The sequence below is a fragment of the Notolabrus celidotus genome, chromosome 24 (assembly GCF_009762535.1).
Source record: "Notolabrus celidotus isolate fNotCel1 chromosome 24, fNotCel1.pri, whole genome shotgun sequence".
Taxonomy (NCBI): Eukaryota; Metazoa; Chordata; class Actinopteri; order Labriformes; family Labridae; genus Notolabrus; species Notolabrus celidotus.
Genome location: NC_048295.1, coordinates 10,536,619 through 10,562,695, shown reverse-complemented (window position 1 = coordinate 10,562,695; position 26,077 = coordinate 10,536,619). Strand labels below are relative to the sequence as shown.

Genomic DNA, 26,077 nt, shown 5'->3' with positions numbered 1-26,077 from the left:
TGCCCTCTACTGGTCTGGTGGTGTAGTGCAGTCATTTTTTTTCTCCATACATCACTGGTCTGATTTTGCACAATCTACCCAGGACTGAAACGCAGACAACAATGGGGGCACAGGATAAAGTAGTTCTGGGGGCTAAAAGACCTCTTGGTCCAAATGCACCTATTTCCTCCCAATGGTGGGAACACCCTTCCCCACATGTTCCAGTAATGTAGATAATGGAGCCGCCATTAGGGCCAGGGATAACAGCCTATTCTCATTAGACAGTTAGAGGATAAGGTTGAAGTTGATATTTGACGCCACACTTCCTTGGTCTACATGAAAGCCAAAAAATACCCCAAACATTGGATGGGATACAGCACTCCAATGCTTGGTGTAAATATTTTGAAACGCCTCCAAGTGTAAAATTAAAGCTGATATCTAAATCAAGACGACAAATAAAACATATTATCCAGTTACTCCCTCGAGGGAAAAGATTGAAATAAAAACAGTGTTTAATGAGCTTAATTTGTGGAGAACAATGTCGTGCAATCAAATTAGTTTAAAACGACCTCATTCCCATTTGATGATGATCATAAAGTCATAATGCATAGTGTGATTATTGGGCTACATATCTGTTTAGAAGACACAAGTCTAAGAGTTATTTCACTGTGTTCCCCAGACCTCTGAGCTCAGCATTATGCGGTGCATTCTCCAAAATATTGACAGCATAATTTACCATGTGGGATGGACTGCCTTTATCCCTCCAACGACCGCAGCACAAAAACAAAAACACACTGTCATTCATTCAAACGAGGGGGACATAAAACACCAAACAACAGCCTGCCTAATCGCGCACATTAAACTGATTGCTTGGAAATGTCAAATAAAAAAAAGTCCGGATTAATCGCACAAGAGACCCATCACATCCAAAGTACCCTCCTGGACAAAGTTCAGAGGCAGCAGCAGCTCAAAGCGAGAGAGCGTTTCTTTTCTTTTTTATCCACCCGTCCATCTTTATCAGCAGTGGCAGCAGGCGAGGCAGAGTCGTCTTCCCCAGCCACGTCCCTGAGCTCCGCCTGAGGGGAACTGAGGCTTTCCCGGGCCAGATAGGATATGTAATCCCTCCAGTGGGGCTCTGGCTTGGCTCGGGGGGTCTCTCTCCAGTGGCGAGTTCAAAGAATACCTCAGAGGGAGGTGTCTGGGAGACATTCTAATCAGATGTCCGAATCACATCAACTGGGCCCTTTCAACATGAAGGAGTGATGGCTGGCTTTGAGGTTGTTTCAGTTGACCGAGGTCTTTGGACCTAAACTTAGGGCAGGCCTGGACATCCTGTGTTAAGACTCAGCTTGGCTATGCTTAGGGTTACTCTTGCAGTCTTTTTAGATCTTATAGCTGCATCTTTACTTGTGCAGTCCTGTCTTTTAGACAGGAAAAGTCTGTCCCACATGATGATTCTTATCGCGATCAGTAGTCAGCAATGTGCAGTTTTCGTGCAGTTGTGTAGCTTCTTCCAGCATCATGTCTTTGTTGACATGCTAGCTACCAGCACATTAGTTGAGCTCAGTCTTTGGTAGTGTTGAGTGCAGATAGGATAGCTGAAGAGAGACAGGAAATGTAGGGAGTAGAGAGTGGGGGAAGACATGCAGGACATGGTTGTGGTCAGAAGTCGAACCGGCGAGCTCTGCGATGAGGACTATAGCCTCTGTATGTGGGGCACTTAGACCCCTAGGCCACCAGCGCCATCCTGATTTGGAAGAATTACTTGAACGCTCGCTCAATCTGGAACAATAACTCGGAATCTTGAAAGATTTTGGTGCCCAACTTGACGCCAGATCCATCAAACATGGCGGGCAAACAATGTTTTGTTTAAATATAGAAAATACAATTTTCACCAATTAAAAAAATCTGGATGTCTGCGGTGGTGTTGGTACAATAATTACTAACAGCCAAAGTCCACCAGATCCATATCTGGTCCATCACAGCACCAGATATGAGAGGTTTCTATTTGAGTCAATGTGTGCGGCACCTGACCCTAACCATACCCACCCGGGGTTCTTGCCTAACACTAACCTTGGATCTTGTCAGCGGACTTTATTCCTAAACCGACACTTTGGACATGTTTGGAATAGAACACCTTACCCACAATCTTGCCCTAACCCTAACCACTCATGTTTAAAAAATCCCTGGTGCTACTCTAACATATCTGTCACTCAGTTTGGGAGTTATATAAGTGAATGTTAAAGCTCTGTAATTGGATTTAATGATAAAACAACCCTTTTGGTTCGACTGAGGATATGAAACCTCAGCAGAGTTCACTCCACTCAGTATCGTACACAGTAAACACACCTCACACTCATGGCTGGGTCTTGCCCTGTACTTGGCTTAAGCCATCTTGACCTCCCTCACTGCCTCTTCAGCTGCCCGCCTTGTCTCAAGGCCCCAGACGACGTGCGGTGTACTGCTGTCCTGTGTTTGTCCCCAACTCCCCTCCCCTGCGCTTGTAATTACCTCTCCGCCGTGATCCCTTAATACCTCCAAGTGGGCAAAGACACCTCCAGGGTGTCTGCGGTGGTGTGTGTGCGTGCCTGCTCCCATGCGAGGCGAGGTTTTTCAGTGTATATGTTTAAATTTGTATGCATGCGCCAGAGTCCTCTGGGGGCTTTTTGTGTGCTAGATAAATAATGATGAATTACAGATTGATTACCCAGGAGTGAAAGCTTGGGTATTAAACTTATTATAAAAGGCTGCAACCTGTGTGCTGTGTGTGTGTGTGTGCGTGCAGGAGAACGCCCATAGCTCCTGCTCTGCTCATAATTAAGCGAGTAATATTTCTGGGTCATAAACATAAGGATTGGCAGCGTGGGTTTTTAAACTATATTGATTGGATATACTTTGTGCGCTCGAGGCGAGGCAGCAGCTTTACAGGGCCTCCATATTTTACCTGTATCCTTCACGTGGACACATTGAGTGGGTGGTCGAATTGATGTAGCTTTTACGGCCCTTCCAGAGTAATAACCTGTGTGGACCTGTGTTTCGCAAAATGAGGAATGGGTTGTTTTTGATGTTCAGACGTGTTGGTGGATTGCACAATTGAGCTCTTGAGAGTTTTCAAAGTGTAGAGTGGAACGTTTAAGTAGAAGAGGTGATTCATGAGGCACGCTGAATGCTGATATAGATTGGCTGACTTCTAGCTCCATGCAGAAATCAACAACTAAGGATTTGAGTGAGTAGAGCGGCCATGATAGTGAGGCGCTGTGCTGATTGGCTGCCTGAATGTTTGAGGTGGGATGCAGAGGCGGAAAAACACCAGGTCCAAAACTTGGCGAGCGCTCCAGGAGAACCCATCCAGTGCAATACTTTCTTGCCTTCCATGTCTAACTTGCAGATACTATAGCTCACAATACATGGCTCATTAGCTTGTTAAAAATTCAGGGGACATTACTTTATTTGTGGCAGTCATGCATGCATGAGAGCAAGGGCCATAGTGTTGACTACACGTTGAATTATTCTTTTAAAGGTCCCAAAAATTGCATTAGCAAAGTTCACACAGGATCTGCAGCCTCTCAGTTTCTTATGCAGATTTGAGCTAGTAGACCGGCCATGATAGTGAGGCGCTGTGCTGATTGGCTGCCTGAATGTTTATTGAGATGGGATGCAGAGGCGGAAAAACACCAGGTCCAAAACTTGGCGAGCGCTCCAGGAGAACCCATCCACTACAATACTGCCTGGCCTTCCATGTGTCACTTTATATACTAACACCAATCAGCAGATACTGTAGCTCACCATACATGGCTCATTAGCTCATTAACTCAAAGGCCTTAGTGCTTTAAATTAAACTGCTCTTTTATAGGTCCCAAAAATTGAATTTGTAGCTTTTTACAACATATCATAGACGCCTCTTAAGCTAGGTTTTGCGTAGTTTCTTCAGGGATTTTAATGGGTGTAGAAAGGCAATGATAGTGAGGCGCTGTGCTGATTGGCTGCCTGAATGTTTGAGGTGGGATGCAGAGGCGGAAAAACACCAAACTTGGCGAGCGCTCCAGGAGAATCCAAGCCATTACAATACTCATATGATCCATTACAATTAGAGTGTTATTCCTACTTTCTTGTCCGTGTGTAACTTAGTGTAGAAAATACAAAGTGGGAAAGTTTTGTAGATTTGGGTTAGCACAGACTTTAAAGCAAGCTATGCATATACAGCATTATTAGGGGTATGGCTGATGCCCTCGTCAGGTCCACGTCTTGCCTCTTTTGAGGTTGACTGGAAGATTGGTTGAGTCAGCATTTCCAATATGGTGGCCCCCATTGTTGAGCAATGCATGAGTCCTTGTTTTATACAGTCCTTGAGTACTGCCACAAAGTTGCTGTTTTTGGATTTCAGGCATGCATACCTTAACTTTTCATCCATCTAGGAATACTGTGGTTGCTTACAGTTGCACGAATACACATTCAACTCATTCGTCTTGTAAGAAATGTTTGCAAACACCCCATTACAATGAGCACTGTAATTAAAGCAGGGCTTCAGAGTCCGTAAAGAGCAAGGGGAGGCGTTCCCTGATGAGTAATAACACACAGCTCAACTCAGTTCCCCACTGCCTCCACAAAAAGCAAAGCCTAAGTGAGCTATAATCCATCTTCAGAGCTTTGAAAAACACAGTGCACACAGCATGCCACCGCCACAAGTGTGCTCCTTCAAAGCCAAATAAGACACCAGAGATCCGAAAATGTCCACTTTAAGTCCATTATAGTGCAACCACGGCATCAAAAACATCCGCGCCCTAGAAATGAACCGGTCTGGGCACAAGAGCCGCCGCGGTTCTGGATTAATTCAAAAAAGCCAAATGAAGAAACATTCGGGGATTAAACATGGGGCCAGAGAGAGGTGGTTCGACTTTGAAAGAGTTATGCATGCTGTTAGTCATTAACTACAGTGACATAATGCAGCTCCACTTGGCCTAATAAAATGACATTAGAGGCTCAATCACTCACAATTACACACACCCTGCCATGATCGGGACATTTCACTGTGGCAAGATGCACAAAGCAGCGTCAGAGAGCGCTTTATCCATTGATTAAGGTCATTCTTAATGAAAGGTTGAGACGAGGTGATGGAGGGTGTTTCCTTTAAGCTACACATCACTCCTGCCGCCCAACAGCCGAGGCCGGCTTAACTGACAGGAGCAGGCCCGCTGCACAGTCTGCCACTGTCCACTGTGATTATTGATTCCCTCGGGGTCCCTGCTTCTGTGACACTACCTCGCCTGAACAGCCTTTTTTTTTTTTTATTCCCCCTTCACCACACTGGGAGCCGGGGGTGTTTCTCACTGGCTGTTCAAGCTGGTTGTGACTTTCCACATTTTGGTTTCTGGAGGTTTAAATCTGGTCTGTGTTCTCTGTAATTACAAGTTTAAACAGCTTAAGCATGACACTGCAGAACTCCACGTAGCACAGGCTTTGTAGGGCAATGTAGCTGTGTTCCTAAATCTGAGTCCTGAGTTACTATTGAATGCTATCTTAACCAGAAAACAACATTTAACTACAAATGCATGCACATTGCAAAATTATAGACTGATGCAAGGACTTTTTAGTTGCACCAAAATGCTGTTTCAATGCACCTTGTGCTGCTATCTCATATTTCATATAACCCTAATCCCTCCAATGCTGTGAAGATTTGCTAACAATTTCAGCCCTATATTTAACTGCAAAACAGACATGACTCTGGAGTGGAATTCACTGCATGGGCTCAAAATCACTTCCAAAAACCACTATCTGTGAACACAGTGCAAATTAAGGCTGCAATTGTATCATGCACAAAGTAAACCATATGTATGTTCCCTGAGAGGCCGGTGACCCCTCTGAGACGAAGCCTATGTATGATAAAGGGTAGGGAAAACTCCACTCTAAAGAGTGGGACCACCCAGCTTCTTATCAGGGCACAGTTTAAAGGCTTAGAGGCCATGTATGATGGTTTAGGGGTGCATTAGTGCCATAGACTGTATAAATAATGGACGTAGTATCCAAGACTTCCCTCTTCTGTTTCTGAAGCCAATCGTCTGTGGCAGCCATATTGGAAACGCTGAACTCAAGCTAACTTCTGTGGAACTAGTGTGAGGTAAAGAGGCACGAGTACAAATCAAGGCTGCGATTGTATCATGCAAAGAGAAAACCATGGTCCCCTGAAAGGCTGGTGACTTCTCTGTGTTTTACAGCAGGTTGTTGATTGTGCTTGATGCATATCCAGCTTTCTTTGCATTCGGTAGGTTTCTTTTTTGGTGGTGCAACTAAAGAGTCCTTGCACCAATCTATAATTTTGCTGTGTGCAATAGAGGAGGATCTCATCCTTGCATTTTGATATAAACAAAAAGTTGCACTAGTTTTATTATCACCTTAAATAAAGAATCTGCCTCTGTTAAAACAGTATGCATTCAACCATGGCTGCAGTATTCCTAAAGTAATGTTAATTGTAATACTGTGTGTTCAAACCAGTACACCAAGCTGCAGTGAATCCCTTACCCCCTCCAAATAATACAGCCAACAAGTAAGGTTTAATGGGTTTGAGTGTAGAGAAAAGAAGTGAGGCTCTGAAAAGAAGTAGTCTATTTCGGGTCCTTTCTTGAGATCCCCGCTAATATAAAAACATCAGGTTCTTCTTTTCTATTCCTTGTTCCACTCAGGAAGATTAGGACATCTTGACTTTTGTAATTTCCTGCCCAGCGTCTTCTCACTGGGGTTGAAAAGAAGAGGTTTCTATTGAGAGCTTTTTTAAAAGTCTTCTTAGATTTGAACCAAAACCAAAACCAACGTTATTATTCCTCCAATCCTTCTGTTTCTATGTTGTTTCTTTAATGCTGTTTCTAATTGGCAGAGAAGAAAGTCAGCCTTGTACCTAGATATCAAAATAAAAGAAACCACTCACTCATTTTCCTTCCCTGCCGTCATACACTGAGACACAAACCCTCCCAAAAGGAAACCGCTTTATTTTGAGACAAATTCCCAGAACCATCCATCTTCCCCTCAAATTGCAGAAGACTGATTACTACACGGGACACCAAGCGCCCTCCTGGCAATACCGCTGATTCAAACGCGTTGGAGTTCCAGACAGCCGTACGCTCTGTAGAGATTTGACACATCAAAAAAAAAGCGCTCAGACAAACAGTTTACTGGACGCGGTCTGGACTGTTTTCTGGGTCGCGGACTCTCGGTGGAGCTAACCTCAATTAATGACACTGATGTTTGTGATCATGAGTGGAACAGCGTGAAAGTCCAGAGCTCATCTGACACTGCTGGACTGAGGCTTTCTTGGTTGCTCTAGTGCTGACTCATCACTTTTCTGAACAACTGGTCGACCACATAAGTGTCCATTTTTCTGGAATTTGATCTACTGTACGTTACAGAATGGGATGTTAAAATACTGAAATGCCTTTGTTGTAGAAATAATCCAAAGTGGTGCTGAGTCATGATTGGTCAGGCTAGAAATAAGCCTTACTGTATTTGATATAAGCAATATTAGTACAGTAGTATTCCTCGGTCTTTTGTATGATCCCCAGGACTAATTTGACATGCTGTCAAATGGGACTTGGTAGCTAATGGTGGACGGCTTGTAGGCCATGACCAAATTGGCTTATAATAAAAGTTATTTATTATAAAAGGAGTTTGCATTTTCTCCTTGTGCATGCATGGGTTCTCTCCAGGTACTCCGGCTTCCTCACAGTCCAAAAACATTCTCTCCAGGTTCATTGGTCTCTCTAAATTGCCCGTAGGTGAATGGTTGTCCTTTGCTAGGTCAGCGACCTCTCCGCATGAAGTCAGCTTGGATTGGCTCCAGCCCAAGACTAGGGTGCATGGATGATGTTTGATTGTTTAGTCATCTAGATGTAAACATCCCAAGATAGGAAATGGAATTTCATGGATAGCAACAAAGGCGACACTGACTCCAAATCCGACCATCCAGCCAATGTGTAATACGGTGAAGCAGTGACATTGTGATTAGCATTGGGCACTAGCACTACTTTCCCTGGACACAAACTTTCCAGAGTCAATCAAACACTCACCCAGGATCTCTTCCAGCCAATATTGGATAACGCCAAGGAGACATCAATCCAACTTGCTTCCATCATATAAATCTGCGTGGGTTTTCTCCATTATAAGTTCACTCATCATGGCTTCATATCAGTTAGGCAAAGTTTCTCAACATCCCTTCAGGGTAGGGGAAAGCAGCCAGATCCTGCAGCCCACTGTGGGACGGTCTAGTGGGCTTCTCATTTCATGTTGGCTGGCTTATCAGTGTTTTGGCATTCACGATTAGTTGCAGTAAAATGTCTTTTTTTCCACTTTGGATACTCAGTTTCTTAACCTGGATGTGTTTCGGGGTCGTCTCCAAAGAACTGACAGCAATTTGCGATGTTAAGTCTCTGGAAGACTCTAATCTTTCCGTTGAGAATGGAGAGGTAGAGGTTGGTTGGATTGTAAGGGTTTGTGATAGTCTTAATGAGCTCTTCTTTGGGGTTTTAATATCTTATGATTCATGATTGTTCCCATGACAGACGTGTTTCCAATTAGGACGCGCAGTAGGTTTCCCAATTAAATTTCCCATAAAGCCAATGGAACAATGGAAACATCCACAGTGTTGTAACAGCTTCTTCTTTAATTCAGTGGGGGCTTTGGCAATCATCTGAAAAATCCAACATATCTCCTCAAACAGCAAACGGAGGAGAGTGGGGAAAAAAAGTGGCTTTCTTATGACTGGGGGAAAAAAATGGAGAACGGCTGCCGAAGCAGACCCCCTCCGTCTCCCTCCTCCATCCATCAGCCTGGAGATGAAGACTTTCAGGAGATGCATTGCTGTCTGCCAGCTGTTGTCGGCAACCAGCTCCATCATTTACTCTCTATCGTTTGAGAATCTCTCTCTGTGGGGTTTCTAATCTTTGAAGAAAGGCGCTACAAGCTGTTTCTCTTCATGTGTCAGGTGAAGCTGAGGACATGCCCCGTATATATACGTCAGTGTTTATGAGACATGGACACAGGACGGGGGACTTCTTCAGAATCGGGCAAGACTTTATTTATAAAGCTCTTTTCATACAATGACATTGTAACAAAGTGCTGTACATACAAGACCCCCCCATCCTAATTCTAATCCCAACCCCAGCGCTGACCCCAACCCCACCCCACAGTCCTAAGGTTAAGAGCACAATATATGCAACAATAATAATAATAATGAAAAATGAAATAAACAAATAAATAAATGAAACATAAATAAGAAGTTGCTGAATGAACTGAGGAAACGCTCTCATGATGTCTCATAAGGAAACATGAGATGTTAAAACTCAACACAGGAAATGAAACCCACCAAAATAAAACACATTTCTAAGATAATAAAACACTAAAATGTTAAACCGTTAAAAGAAAATAAGATGCTGTACTTAATGAATGAATAAATAAATTAAATACATAAATAATACAATTAAATAAAAAGTGACTAAAATTTCAACTAGATAATAGATAAATAAATAAATAAATAAATAAATAAATAAATAAATAAATAAATAAATAAATAACACAATTAAATAAAAAGTGACTAAAATTTGAACTATATAATAAATAAATAAATAAATAAATAAATAAATGAATAAATAAATAACAATTAATAAAAAAGTGACTAAAATTTGAACTATATAATAAATAAATAAATAAATAAATAAATAAATAAATAAATAAATAAATAAATAACAATTAATAAAAAAGTGACTAAAATTTGAACTAGATAATAAATAAATAAATAAATAATTAAATAAATAAATAAATAAATAATTTAATAAATAAATAAATAAATAAATAAATAAATAAATAACACAATTAAATAAAAAGTGACTAAAATTTGAACTAGATAATAAATAAATGAATAAATAAATAACAAAATTAAATAAAAAAGTGACAAAAATTTGAACTAGATAATAAATAAATAAATAAATAAATAAATAAATAAATAACACAATTAAATAAAAAGTGACTAAAATTTGAACAAGATAATAAATAAATAAATAAATAACACAATTAAATAAAAAGTGACTAAAATTTGAACAAGATAATAAATAATTAAATAAATAAATAAATAAATAACACAATTAAATTAATAACACAATTAAATAAAAAGTGACTAAAATTTGAACTAGATAATAAATAAATAAATAAATAAATAAATAAATAAATAAATAAATAAATAAATAAATAAATAACACAATTAAATAAAAAGTGACTAAAATGTGAACTAGATAATAAATAAATAAATTAGGTAAGGTGAAATAAAACTGTTATAAGAATAGAACTCAGTTAAAGTGAGACTAAAAGGTCGGTCTTGAGTTTGCTTTTAATAATGTTGACACTATGCAGCCCTCAGATCTTCAGGTAGGGTGTTCCACTGGCTGCCTCACTGTGGGTCTTTGTTCTAGCTTTTGGTACAATTAAAAGTCCACTAACCTAGGTGAAGCCTCCAATCCAAGTCCAGATTAGTGAAAAATGTTGTAAAAGCAGTGAGTATGGAGAGCAAAAGCAGGCGGGGAGAACATCGCTGTGATTGCATATGCAGTATGAGGTTATTTCAGAAGCCTAACCAGGGACAGGGGTTGTAAATTAGCAACCACATCATTTGGCATTATGAAGTTAGGTTAGAAGTGGGAAACTGGACCATTTGGACTCAAAATGTGACATTCTATTAAAAAATCATGGATGCCACATGCACAGGGCACAGTTCAGAGTTCAGAAGCAGACTGCCCAGCCACCTGTGAGTCTATTTATGCCAGGGTCTTGCTTTGAGGTTTGGAGGTACACTCATGCATTGATCATCAGAGCAGCACATTTACACTTTGTTAGCATATACCATCTTTGTACAATCATGCAGAGTTCACCAGGCCCTGGAGAGGTCACCATACACACTGTGCAAGGGCAGCAGAAGTGCAAACACCCTTCCCTGGTTGCTCTTTAAAGCTGCTGGAGATTTAAACGTCAACACACATTTGCTGTTTACATGCATTAAGGGATCATGGCTGAACCGTACCCATGTGGCAGAACATGATAGTACAGACTTCCACTCCAAAAAATGATGAAACACTTACTGGTTCGTGTACGAGGAGGAAATCTGGAACTAAAGCCAATCTCCCTCTTTTTTTTTTTTCTCCCCCCTTATTTCTGACTGTGGCTAATAGATTGAAATGTGCCTGGGAGGATGTGCAGAAGAGCCTGTGCTGTGTTCGGGGTGGCACACGGAGACTTTCAAAAGGAGCAAACTAAATTTAGACGGGTCGGATTTGACACAGACGCGCGCCGTCGCGCATGCGCTCCCAGACACAGTCATCTGGCTCTCAACAAACATCATCTGGCTGGAGTGATGAGTCTTTAGCGAGACACATTTGTTTCCTTCACATTACTGCAGACAGGAAGAAGTGGGTGGAGGGGGGGGGGGGAGGCGGAGAAGGGCAGGTGGCGGCAGAGGGGTGCTGCTGTCGATATGCCCCATGCAGCGCCAACACCTGACTAATTTGATGCAGCCATTCAAATGACTGCCTCCTTTGGCTCATCTGTGCTTCCTGCTGACTCCCTGCTGAGTGTGCTCACAGAGGAACAGGTCAATGCAAATGAGCTACAGATCTTTAAAATGCGACAGTTGGCCGTAAATCAAGTGTATTTAGGGGGTAAGGCTGCAGATCATGATAGCATTGCTTCACTTCTTACCAGTGAAGTCGTGCTGCAATTATTGGCCTGTAGTTCCATTGTCAACCCCTTGGAGCTGAGCCTACATTCATATTTCTGCATGAAATGATGTCATTTCTGGAGCCTCTTAAATGCTTCCTGTCCAACAAATATGGACAATATCATTATCATGTTGAGCTGATACTCATAACTGATAATTACTGCTCCTTTCTGATGGCAAATTAAAGCTTTGAAAACATTCCTTCATTTAGACGTATATTAAAGGTGACATATTCTGCTCTTTTTCATCAACATATCTTGGTCTAAGAGGTCCCCAAAACATGTCTTTAAAGTTTACGCTCATATAAACACTTTGAAATCAGATGTTGGTCTGCCTGTGAACCCCTCTTTTTCCGCCCTGCTCAGAACAGGCTGTTTTCTGCGTCTGTGCCTTTAAATGAGAATGAGCTCTCTGACCACGCCCCCTCAGGAAGCTGTCCAGCACGTCGATCTAATGTTTACATGTTGGCTGCTCACACCCGCGTTACTTCAACCCTCTGAATCTGATCCTGGCGGAGAGGCGCCTGCAGCAGGACCTTTCTGAACCATTGGTCACAGATTTAGTGTTTCTTGTTGTTTTATTTGTCAGCATGTCGACGTGTCCATCAGCGGAGAGCACCGGGTACATTCACTTGATATGCAATGCAGGTGAATCCCACCCACTCGCGGTCTCATATAGACACACAACAGTGTGCACGAATGCACCATGTCAGGGACAATTGCTTTGACGAGGCGCAGGGCCAAGGTCTGCGTAAGAGCAGTAATTTCATCCTATTGCTTCCCTGGGTCACCTTATGTGTGACCTTTGCATTGCTGTGTGAATGGATGGTTCTCATAGCCATGGCTGCTTGTTGTTCCTGCCTGGAGGACTTGAAACAGGAGCCTCAGATATGTCTTTGACCTTATCGTCAGGGTCTGGACTTGGACAGTGGGTGTCACCACTTTTCAGGCAAGTGTATTCCTAGATTCAGCGGGCAGGCAACCCAAAGCGAAAGCAATCCACCTCTGAATTTAAAGCACTTGATAACCCACCTTTCTTCAAGGTAGGAAAGATGAAGGATTTCCCTAGATAGCAGTGTATGTGGGACCCCGGTGTAGCAGTTAGATTTGCTGCTACTTTTGCAGGCATATGAATGTTCACAGCCTTATGGACATTGACGTCAGGGACCTAACCCTAGACTTCCACCACATCCATGTTCGGTCACTGCTTCCCTGCAGTTAGGCCCTTGGGGCGGCAGTAGCTCAGTCCATAGGGACTTGGCTTGACCAAAGGGTCGCCAGTTCGAGTCCCAGTACGGACGAAGTTTGGCAAGTGGACTGGTGGCTGGAGAGGTGCTGGTTCACTTGCCTGGGCACTGCCGGGGTGCCTTTGAGCAAGGCACCAAACCCCCAACTGCTCTGGGTGCACTCTGACATCTCTCCCTAAGCGTGTTCACTGCATGTGTGTGCATTTGTATGTACATACCAAAAAAACTGTACGTGTAGCATGTCCAAAATAGCATGAGTGTAAAAATTGAATTTCCCCCCTGGGGATCAATAAAGTACCTTTCTTCTTCTTCTTCTTGCACCCTCACCAGATCCATGAGATCCATGTCACATATCTAACACATTGCCTAGAATAAAAACCTATCAGATCCGGTGCCTGGATGGGACTGACTTCCTGTTCCGTTGGATCTACTATAAGAAATATAAATGTTGGAGCAGCTAATTGGTGATATACATGTTACAGTTCAACTTGCACCCACTTACACTCAAGCAGGATTATACCCATTAAGAGTTCCTGGAGCATTATTTTAAAGCTCTCATGAATTTCCTGCGTTTATCATAAATGGTATATCAATGTCTTTTCCCATGTTGGGTCTTGTACCTTTATATAGAAGGAATTAGCACCTCCATTTCCTGCTCAGCCTCCCTGAAAGAGGTCAGAAGCAACAGAATGTCTTTTCCAAACACAATCCTTCTATTTAAGAATCCTTTCTACAGCATAAGTCGAACGCTTCCACCGCACCCGCTGTTCCATTCAAAGCGCGTATGCTTCCTATATCACGCGCCGCCTGGAGACTGCATGTACGTTCCATTGTGGCCCGTGTGAAAGGCTCAGCAGGGGAGTGAAATCTGAATTTAAAGACATTCTATGGATAGAGGCGCTCCACATATTGTGCTCATTTAATGACCACTTTAGTGAGACACATTCTATATGTCGACAATACTGTGCATTATGTGAGAATCATGGAGCAGCTGAGATGATACAGTTGGGTGTAAATGAACTTACCTATGGGACCTCTGATAGTGGGTAACAGCTGTGACGGCCCCATGTCTTTAATACAGAGTCTCAGGTCTCATCTATAATCTAAAAATGAGTCAATAAAAAAATGTTTAGTGCTTTAAATTAAATTGAATTGTTCTTTTAAAGGTCCAAAAATTTAATTTTCTGGCTTTTTACAATATATCATAGTCGTCTCTTAAGCTAGGTTTTGCGTAGTTTCTTACAGGGATTTGAGTGGGTAGAGCGGCCATGACAGCGAGGCGCTGCACTGATTGGCGTTCACCTGAATGTTGTCTTTGGGGTTGAAGCGCCACAAATGCAGAGGCGGAAAAACACCAAAAGCGGCACTCGCTGTCGTTTGATTTAATAGTTAAAGCTAGGGTTGGTAGTGAGGGAAAACTAGCATGAATTTGAATGTAGCATTTCCTCAGGACTCCGTGGAACCCCTTCCCTCAGAGCTCCTGCAAAACGACGCCCCCGCTCACATGCAGGAGCGCCGCTGACAAACATGACATGTACGCCCTGCAGGAGGCGGGCAGAACGGCAGGATGGCATTTGATTGGTTACATCATTTGGCTCCTGATAGCAGGGATTGGTTGGTGTTTCCCCAGGTTTACTCAGGCTGTAGATAACAGCTTTTTTAAGAACACATTATGTATTGATAAAGGACATAAAGATCATTTTAACCAGTATAACAAAAAGTGGATGTAAATCTGACTACAACTTTAAGGTGTCCAGGTAAAAATGACTTCCTGGATATAACGGTGTCCTTATGGTTTCACATATCAGAGACATTTTAAAGGTGTATAAACAGCAGCTTGAAGGGCAAGGCTGATTTGTATGCAGGACTTTCTCACATTCCAGTCCCAAAAAAAGAACCCACTGGGTGATAACAGGAAACAAATCTGACATTAAACTGACATTGTTTTAAATCGGACAAATTAGCCTCTTTGTTTCTTTTATTTTGGTGATTTTGCACTCTATGAATTCTAAAGGGCGAATGATAAAAGGAAGATTACATTTCACTAAGCTGTAATAGACCACTACATCACTTATTCCACTCATTTCGGGCGTATAATTTTTACATTAACACAAGGAAAGGGGGGAAAAAAAAGCCGTAGAGGACAAGTGGAGTGAAGGAAACAAAATTGGCGATGCTGCCCCGTGTAGTCTCTGAGATAAATTTAACCCAGGAAATCCCATGATAGTTCAGCCCTGGGAATTACTCGTGGTTCACACACACACTTACATACGCAAACAGATGCATGAACACAACAACTCCAAATCCATCCGCAGTCCCAACCGTGAACAGAAATAACAATCGATGTTCATAATGCATTCACAGAATCCCTCCAATTTGCATACCAGAGAGTCTTTCAAACCAAACACTGAAATAATCAGCAGCCGGCGCATTCATTAGTAATTGTTCCCAGCCTCACCACTGTCAGTGTTTTCAGAGAGGAGTCTGTTTTCAGATGGTACAGAGGAAAGAACCGATTAGACCAGGGCCAAGAGAATCAACAATATCATGGCTCCCAATTCAAAGAGGGTCGTAACATCCAAACTGTTGCCTTCAGGGGCTAACAGGCATAATTTTCACTGTCATGTATTTCCTGATGCAGTGACACTTCAGTGCCTTTCAAAATGTTTCCATTGTTGAGTTTTGGCTTATTTAATCGCACATTTTGCACCAAATAGCAAAAGTGAAGCTAAAGCTAATAAGAACTAGCATTTTTCAACAATCAAAGTATGTGAAAATGCTAAATATATGCCCAATTATGGAACCAAATGAATGGCTAAAGTTGAATTATTTTGATTAGAAGACAAAAACGTCAACTCACGTCAGCTGAACACTGAAGTCATTAAGAGTTGTTCTCTTGGAACGATGGATGTCTGTACTGAATTAGCATTTCAATCTATCTGTCAGTCGAACATGTCAAAGAATCTACTGAGTAAGTAAAATCTTTGCCTTGCTGGGGGCAGCGGGGGGGAAATGTCAGGGGAGCTGAAGTCATTACATTTTATCCTCCAGGAACTTAATCTGCAGCAGATTTCATAGAAACCCTATCACTAGCTTTTGAGATATTTTAAAGACATTTTGAAGATTTAGTGGCGTTTTTATGGAGTTGGAAATGCTTTAAATTGACTTCCATATCTATAGGCTTTAAAGGCTTTAAAGGAGGTTGACCCCAAATTGGATCCAATGTCCAAAACAAGCTAACCCTAAAGCACGGCTTGATAGAATTTGTCTTGCTATCAATCTGCAACAGTGACTCAGCATTTTCTCATTCAAGTCGCCACTGTTTCTGTCCTTTACGTCCAACTCCTCCCAGCCAAACCTGTCAGCCCCGCAGACATTTTGGCAATTCCGGGCAGCACTGGTGGTTAACAAACTAGAAAATGCAAAATAGTTCAGCAGTCCAGGGCAAAAGACTTGACCTTGAGTCCAAGCTGCATGCTCAGCAGAACAACAGCCTGGAATCAAAATACCACAGTGGAACACCAGCACAGAGGAGACAGTGTCTGATTTGAGTGGTGACCCGGAGTGGAAACAACAACACATTTCAAACATCAGGTATAATTGACTTACTCTGCAAATATTCAATGTATAAAACCCAGAGAAAGCTGCGTGCTGTCTGAAAGTCAAGCAAGGAAATGGTTTAAACAATCCGATGTTATTTTTAGATATTTAGCTCTGGGATGCAACAGTTTGGATTGCACCAAAAACCACTTAAATTCCAACAAATGACTAAAGAGAAGAGTGCACATGCTAGCTGAGGGATAATTATGTGTGCAATTTGTGGAGTAAACGTCTGAAGTTCAGATTAATGCTGTTATGAGTATTAAACATGATTGCAAAGAAACCACACATAGCAGATAAAAAGTGAGACTGTGACGACAGAGTAGACCTCAAGGACCCCGACCTTATTATTTTCCTCCCAAATATCTCCCGAGCATCTTAAATTACCTTCCGCCTGCCAACACTGAGCGACTACTTAGCATCACTTAGCTCATGACTAACCCTCAGGGAACAAACATGCTCAGTGTTTGTACATTGTGCTTTTCACCGCCTTTGTGTTCCGGTCCCCGTTAGTCCGGACTCCGCAGCCCCACCTCGGCTTGCTCTGTGAGTGTCACTGTCACCATTGAAGGGTTGTCATGGAGACGTGGGTTCAGAAAGTGGGTCTGCAGCAGCCACAGGTTGCACAATGACTTTGGGTGATAAACAGAGAAGAGTGTACTTTTTCTTCTTGTTTTGATAAACATCAGCTTATCAGATTCTATGTCAGATAAATGTGAGGGTGTCAAGAGAACCTGGTCGTCATTACCTTGGATTGTCATGAGTTTATATGTAGAAGAAGAAACAGACAGAAGACTGCTAACATCTTGAGTTTGTCTCCTTCCATTTGGACACTGGGGATGCACTGATGTTGGTGTCATGGCAGTTCAGGGTTTGGGGCCTTGCTCAAGGCCTTGAACTGGCAATCCTCCACTTCACAATCCAAGTCCCTCTGAACTAAACTTATGTGACCCCACACTGACTTTCTGCTGCCCCAGTAAGGCCATCAATCATATCATTAACTTATACACCCAATATGGATTTGCACCCACGTACATTCCTGATTCCTCACTCCATACGTGCCCTGGCATCACCTGAGGTCATCTTCAGTGGTCTTGACCTTTGAACTTTGTCTAATTCCCTTCCTACGTCTTACATTTGTGGCTCCGTCTTGGCTCTACTCCTTCAAATGCTTAGTCATCGGTTGCATTCTGAACTGCCTCCTACATACTACCTATGAATGTGTTCAAAGGTTTGAAGACGGTCCAAGCTTCACCGGTTTTCAGTGTATGGGAAGCAGAAGTAAACAATAGCCCTGCTGAAGAATGATAACATTTTCTCTATTGCCCAGCTCTAGCTGAGCTACTGCAGCCCCAGTAGTGTTTTAGATGATATTGTTAACCTCCTCCAGCCTGCTCTGGATTTGCACCCTCCTGATCTCCTCACCCCCTACGTGCCCAGTCATAACCTGAGATCATGTTTTGGTGGCCTTGACCTTTAAACCTTGTCTCATTCCCTTCTTATGTCTCCAATTTGTTTGGCTGTACACAAAACTGCCCTTGACATATCACCTAGGGATGTCATATGCAGTGCATTTGTAGGTTTGAAGACGGTTCTGTTCCATGCTAGGCTTCACTGGTTTAGAAGTTAAGAAGTGTGGCACCATTGGACTAACGGTATAAGCATGCACCCCATGTACAGAGGCTATAGTGCTGCATGTCCACCCCCTCTCTCCACTCCCCTTGCTTCCTGCCTCTCTTCACTTGTCCAATCAGTTTCCTGTGGCTTGTTATCGCCTCTGTAACAACAGGAAGTGGCGAGCTTCACCTGCATTTCTTATGCATTACTCTATTAATGTAGCAGACCTTTAACGTTAGCGTTGTAGCATTGGTAGCAACTCTGGCAACTCATTCTGACTGAGCACCACCTGTCATATATGGCACAAGAAGACAGATGCGTGCAGCGTTGCATTGTGGGAAACTGTATGTTTGTTGCATACTAAGGATTTGTTTTGCATCAATACAACATTGGGGTGTTTTTATCATACTATGCTAAGCTATGCTAAGCTAAGCTATGCTATGTAAATACAGTTTATTATATCATTTTATGTTAAGATAATGCAGTTCCATGTTACAAACTGTCATGCACATTCATCACGTTCACTTCCTGTTTACATCTCTCATATTCCTTGTAAGCAGTTCCCTCATGCCCACTTCCTGTTATTAATACACTTTGTTCTCACGCCAAACACTGGCGCCGCTTCTGTCCACACTAAATTCCCTCCTAGTTGGACTCAGAGATGCACTTATCTCTAATTCCTGCCGACTGCATTCGCCTGACACCTCCTTAAATTTTGATTTATCATCTCTGGATTTTTTACGGGGGCCATTGCAGATTTTTTAAAAGTGTTGTGCTGGAGCTGGAGAAAGTGAGGCACATAACTCGTGCAGGAGAGCCCCTGCCTGGTAGTTTGCATGATGCTAATTCATTTATTAGTGTAAACTGTTTTTGCAGAGCGAAACAAGATAAAGGGCATGCAGGAATATATCTTATTTTATGAAGATGCCCTTTTAGACAGATTTTAAAGACTGAAGCTGTTCTCCTGAGGGAAGGGATATCTACAGAAGCATTTTCATGCCTGTAGATACTTCCATTCATGCTTCCTGTTAATCCGATCACTGTGAACGGCATGTGTGGATAATGCGTCCCATCAACCAGTCAGGAACCAGTTGCTCCAGCTCAGCAGTCGCCTGAAACCTGCAGCCGTGCAAAAAAATGACTGTCACCGTCAGCATGGAACCCCTGTTTCCAGACGCCCATTGTTCTCACTCACACACTGCGAGGGAGAATACGCCGAGGCCTGATGTGCTAACCGGCAAAGCCTTGGAGGGCACTCCGAGAAGGAGGGAGGGTGTGCGAGTGCCAAGAGCCACTCGCTTTGTCTCCTTCACTGGAGTGAGGAGCGAGCCTAAAACACAACACAATCACACCTGTGAGCTTTTTCAAATCTCTGGCAGCTTAAAGCCTCTCTAGAAATCAGAGCTGAAACAACCAGAGGATGCTTCTGGTAAAAGCATGGTGTCTCTGTTGACGGCTGATAGGCAGCGTTTTGGAACGGGCAACCCCGGCAATTATACACATTTCCTCAACTGGATACGAATACGCTCCATTAAAACAGGACTTGGCGTTTTTTGAATTTCCAAAGAAACAGAATGTAAGGCTCTAATGCAGAAAGCAGATCCCCGAATTTTCTGCAAACACGAAAAATAAACTGCAAAGCAAACGAAAGCGTATATTTTTAAGCCTGATGCACAGAAAGGTCGTTATCATCAGCATAAGAAGAAACGTAATACAATCCGAACTTACCCCTGAATATCTTCAATCAACCACATTCCTACTGTAGCCATCTCCTCCTGATGTCATGCTAAGGGTGTGAAACTAGCGTATTGCTAGCATGTTTTATTAAGTCATGAGTCATGTAGACCTTCACAATCTGACAAACTGTCGTCATTTAACCACAAGGGCAATGACTTTTAAAGATAAGTCCATATTTCAAGGTAAAAAAAACATATTTGACAGCCTGTTAGCTAACATCGGAGCACGGCTAATGTTAGCATTTAACCACTAAAAAGCGTTCAGACTGATTTTTGAAATTACAATCCTCTGAACGCACAATCTAGACGATCCCATGAGATTAATGTTTGCTGTAACAATTCCACAGACAAGAGATCTCCTTGAAACTTGCGTGATTAAACGAGACTTCGGAAGAGAATAACCGTCGAGGGCGGTCGGCATTGTTAGCTTGTGTGTGTGTGTGCTCAGGTTGGGGAGGCCCGATGCTGTTGGACAAATAATCACTGCTACAAGCCTTGAATAAGGTGACGCACCTTTGATTGCTAGCGGTGGCAGATTTCCCGCTAATCAAGAATTTGGCTAGCCTAATTGAACAATTCCGTCATAAAATCACAGATACGATGGAAAATGTTATTTTTACAGATGACTCTGTTTATGTTCACGTCTATTATTACGCCACGTTAGCTTAACGCCAACAATGCAGTGTTTAAGTGCTATATGGACAGACGGTGTTATGGCTTAATGAGTGACCCTGTTAAATGGCAACTTTACACCTGTTTACTACAACAACATAAGCATTCGTTTGATTGTCACTAGTTAGCAAGGTCACTCCTTAAACTGTAATATTGTACCTGTGATATCTTTTTGAACTTGTTTAAGTCTGACAGGAAGTGGCTGCATGCTAACGCTAGCTGTGTTCTGACGTTAGCTAATGGGCTGAGTGTGAGATTATTGAGGTGTATCCGACTTAAGACCTGGAGCACATATCAAGTGACATAAGTGTGACCTGGAAATATGGTCTTAGCTTGGTGTGTTCAGTGTCCTTGGCCCCTCTTTGCAACTGGCACCAAGAGAAACTGCAGAGCATGTATCAGCCGAAGCTCTGAACCCTTTGAAGTGGCCCACTTGCTGAGGGAGCCGAAAAAAGGAAATTGCACACCGTCTAGCCCTGATGATATAAAGACTTGTTGTGACACAACAGACCTGATTGGGAAAGTGGGTGACCCAGTAGCTCACCTGGCAGAGCTGGCACCCCCATGGAGGCGAAGAGTCCTCCTTTCCACCTTTTCCTGCATGTCATCCCCCTTTTAACTCCTTTGCAGAGTCTGTGTCCTCAGCTACCCCCAAAGTACATCTTTACAGCTCCAGTGAGGAGTTTTCATGTGGTTCTGAATCCCACTGAAATTACACACTGATGGAACAAGACTGATTCAGTCAGGAGAGCAGGCGCCCCATGTACAGAGGCTAGCATCCTTGTTGCACTGGTTGTAGGATAGATTCCTGGTTTCTATCCTTGTTCTTTCTCCTCTCTTTCACAAGGACACCAATAAGATGCATTAGTGATTTAGCTAGAAAGCTGTGATGTACTGCGTCAGAAGCTAAGCTAATTCCAGCTCCATCATATTACCGAGTATTTACCTCCAACTGAATACATCATGTTGTCGTATGAGATGAGGAAGAGCTGCTCTGGTGGAATCCTTCTAGGAAAAACAAGATGGGACTTTGTGTAAAATGTTGTGAGTATATCAATGAAAATAAGACGAGGCATTGCTTTGAGTTTGTAAGAAAGTGTCATCCTGCCCACGAGGTCTCAGAGGGGAAAAAGAAGCAGTCCAGAATTCAAGAGTTGAGGAAATTGCGCCTGCCTTGAAATCTCTAATCTCCTCACTTAGTCAGAAATGCTTTCTTTGACAGACTCCCACATGAGACGGGCGAGGAGTGGCGATGTCGGCGTGTCAAACTGAAGTTAAGGGTTGTGTTTGCCAGAGGGAACAAGCTCAGGAAGTGAGTTGGCGAATTTAACATTTACACCAGAAACAGCCAATAGTGTTGTGACAACATTGGGAATACATTTAAGTCAACCCTCTGAGCTGGGGAGAGAATCTAAGATCCAAAAGCACTTGACATGTTCTCTGGGTGTAAAATATTCATGTAAAGAAAGGTCAAAAAATAACATTACACAAAAACAGTCAATACTCCAGGACCAAGAAGTGTTCCAAATATGTGGAAATTTGAAAACACTATGATATTTTTGCACCTTTTGAGAGGTGTTCAGTATAATCCTCGCTCTTCTTCTGCATGTTTTAAAGCTTATTTCAGATTGTGGCATGAGCCCCACACCTCAAGGTGACCCCTCTTTTCATGACGACATTAGATCATCAGATCCCTCGGTTTCTTCGGGTCAATTCATAATTAAAATTCCTCCCCTGGCATCCATGAGAATGAAGCCTCCTGAAGTGATATTGATGGCATTTTGATATCAGCAGGGCCAACCTTTTGGCGGCTACACCCAGAGGGAGGTTACATATGAAGGAAAGTGAACGTCCATTATGGGGGGAATGAGCTTTCAGGGGTTTATCATTTACTGCTTTCTATATGTTGGGATTCAATCTAGAATCAAATGTCAATCAGAATCCAAGAATAATCAGTCAGACTTTATTTATAATGACATTGTAACACAAAGTACTGCACATAAAAACAACTTCAAATATATATATATAAAAATAAAAAAAAAACATCCAACCCCAACCCCAGCCAACAATCCTAAGGTTAAGAATATTATATATGCAATAATAATAATAAAAATAACAATGAAAATTAAACAAATAAAAAAAATGGAATTAAAGAAAGAAGTTGCTGAAAGAACTCAACACAGGAAATTAAACTCACCAAAATAAAACACATTTCTAAGATAATAAAACACTGCAATATTAAACCATTAAAAGAGAATAAGATGCTATACTTAAAATAAATAAATGAATAAATAAATAAATAAATAAATAAATACAAATAATGAAATAAATAAAGTGACTAAAATATGAACTAGCTAATAAATAAATAAACAAATAAAAAGATGAAATAAAAAAAATTAATAAAAAGGAATTAAAATTTGAACTAGCTAATAAATAAATAAATAAAATAAATAGATGAAATATAATAATTAATAAAAAGTAATTAAAATTTGAACTAGATAATAAATAAATTTAATAAATGAAATAAAAAGTGACACAAATTCTAACAAGATAAAAAAATAAAAAAATAAAAAAATAAATAGATTAAATATAATAATTAATAAAAAGTACTTAAAATTTGAACTAGCTAATAAATAAATTTTAATAAATAAATAAATAAATGAAATATAATAAATTAATAAAAAGTAATTAAAATTTGAACTAGCTAATAAATAAATAAATTAAATAAATAAATAGATAAATAGATTAAATATAATAATTAATAAAAAGTACTTAAAATTTGAACTAGATAATAAGTAAATTTAATAAATGAAATAAAAAGTGACCAAAATTTGAAGTAGATAATAAATAAATAAATAAATAGATGAAATATAATAAATTAATAAAAAGCAATTAAAATTTAAATAGATAATAAATACATTTAATAAATAAAATAAACCGTGACACACATTTGAACTAGATAATAAATGGATAAATAAATTAAATAAATAAAAAGTGACAAAAAAATTGAACTAGATACTAAATAAATTAAATTAAAACAAATGAAAAGTGACTAACATGTGAACTAGATAATATATAAATATATAAATAAATAAATAAAGTAATCCTGAAGTTGTCTTCCACCATGCAGGGATTGTGCTCGTGGCCTTACAAAGTCCAATTAACCACTTAACAGTTAATTAGCTGCAAACTGCATCAGGAGAAAGAGGTAACAGTAAATGCAATGTGAACTGAGCTCTGTTATTTGCTTTCTAATGTGAGAAATAAAATGACCACCTACAAGCCAACACTAATAGATTCCAGCCCTGGCTGCTGGGTATCCCAATGAACTGAATGCATAAACGTGTCAGCACCGAGTGTTTTAGGAGGCATCTAAAACCATTTGATCCGGCATTTAAAAAATGCACTGTTCCCTCGCGGGGCCGAGCACATTTTTTGACACACGGTGTTAAAGGATAAAATCTAACACTGGTTGGAGGCCGTGTGCAATTAAATTGTCCTTTTGAGTGGTGTAAAATTTAATGGATGGGCCTGATCCGGTGAGCTTTTATGCAATAATGGTGTTGGCCATTATGTCCTGCTGTAATTAAGTCATCATAGAATAATTAATCATGATCGTGGGGATGATAAAAAAAAAAATTGTAAGTGCAATATTAGGTTAGATGTGCAGGACTCCACTGTATGCACGTGTTAGCTTGTGATTCTGCACATGTAAGGCGTTTCAAACTTTGGCGTTTTTGTTGTGCTGAAGGCGCACAAGCATGTATGCTTTCAAAAAGCAATATAGATAACACCATACATGCATACATAATGGTCCATAACCACACTGTATGTTGTAATTCTGCATATGAGCCTATTAAACCCTGTTCCACTCGGATGCTAAACCAAATTAGCCGAGGTCTTGAACTTCACTCCGAGTTGCGTGTTACCATTTACTTGCTCGATTAGTATTCCGTTGGAACGTAGATGCTGTAATCAGAAAGAGCAGGGGCATTAAGAGGGGAGCGATTCCAGGAGCAGGAACACACTCAGCTGAAGCCCCTCTCCAATGATTCTTACCCACTCTCCCTCTCTCTCTCTTCCTTCTAAATAGAGCAATCCACTGAAACCCGCCTGACACAGAGGGTGAATCAATTTTCTCACACTGTATCCAACACATCTGGTGTTCCAGCCTGAAGCTTTTTATTGCTTTTAGAGTCACTTCGGTGTTGTTTGGTTTTTCTCCTTTGTCTAAATTGGGTTGAGTTGTGTCCGTACTTTAAAGCTGAATGGATAACAAATGTTAAAACTGAAAAATAATATTGCTTCCTGAGAAAAATATGATTTGATTCCAAAACGTTGGGACGGGGCACCTGGACTCTCCTACTACTGAGCCATACTGTTGGGATGCATGCAGAACGTGGTTTTGCTGACATATGCAAAGTCTTCCCTGTAAAAGGCATCGTCTAGATGCACCAAAACCTGTACAACTGCATGTAATTTAGCATGTGTAAGCTAGGTGGTCCCTCTCCTCTTTGGACTGGAGGATCCATGATTTCCAAAAAGAATGTCATTGTCCATGTTCCCTCATTGAGGTCCATGTTAAATGAGCCCATGATGTTTCTTTGTGGTTTCCTCTTTGCAACTTTGAGTCCTGAATGCATCAGACTGTCAGGTTTCTGCAACGGAAAACCACATAGGGGACTCTTTTCTTATGGTTTTCGAGAGCTAACATAGCTGGACTTTAACTTGCGTCCAAGACAGGCCGTGAAAAGCTGGGTGAGGATGACAGATGACACAGGACTTCCACTAGATCCTTGCACAGTCTGTCTCCACACCCCTGTCCCAAATACAGGCAGGGTATGTGTACAGATTGAAACCGGGGCGGCTCTGGCTCAGTGGGTTGAATTGGTCGCCTTTCAAGTTCAGCGGTGTGTGAATGTGCATGAATGAGACTAGCTAACACTGATGGTCCCTTACTATAGCAGCCTCTACCATCAGTGAGTGAATGTGGTGTGAATGGATGAATGTGACAAGTAGTGTAAACTTGCTTTGAGTGCTCAGAAGGACTAGAAAAGCACTATACATACCTGCATGCAAGTGCAGTTTGAGGGACTAATATGTGTTGCAAAAGTCAATCAGCTTGTATTTCCTGACTTCATTGAATGCATCAGAGATGAACCGACCTCCTTCTACAAGGGCAAGTATATTGCAAGATATTCAGTTTCTTTCTGTGGCTGTAATTGACTATTTACAGTGTAACTGAGACGCTTGTCTAAAGGATGTTATGAACTTAGAGATGATGGCATTTACTTTTTACAAGAGAATGCACCAAATAGAAGCCTGGGCTTCTAATTGAAGTGTTAAAAAAGCCACCTTAAATTCCTCAGATCAGTGTGGCCTTTATTCAATGAAATGTGATATTTTGATCAGTAATTAGACAAACACACTTCATAAATGTGAGGTTTTTTTGCAGTGGAATCACATAAGGACACATCATCT

At 41.3% G+C, this 26,077-nt stretch overlaps 1 protein-coding gene across 5 annotated transcripts in view; it reads left to right on the top strand.

Moving 5' to 3' along the window:
• Positions 1-26,077, top strand: part of LOC117808278 (SLIT and NTRK-like protein 5) — a 94,481-nt gene that overhangs the window by 23,092 nt on the left and 45,312 nt on the right. Inside the window, exon 4 of one of the 5 annotated variants that reach the window (XM_034677924.1) lies at positions 21,819-21,908. The exons of the other annotated variants lie outside the window; for them this stretch is intronic. The gene's annotated coding sequence lies outside the window, so the exon portion shown is untranslated. The remainder of the gene's footprint in view (positions 1-21,818; positions 21,909-26,077) is intronic. 5 annotated transcript variants of the gene reach the window in all.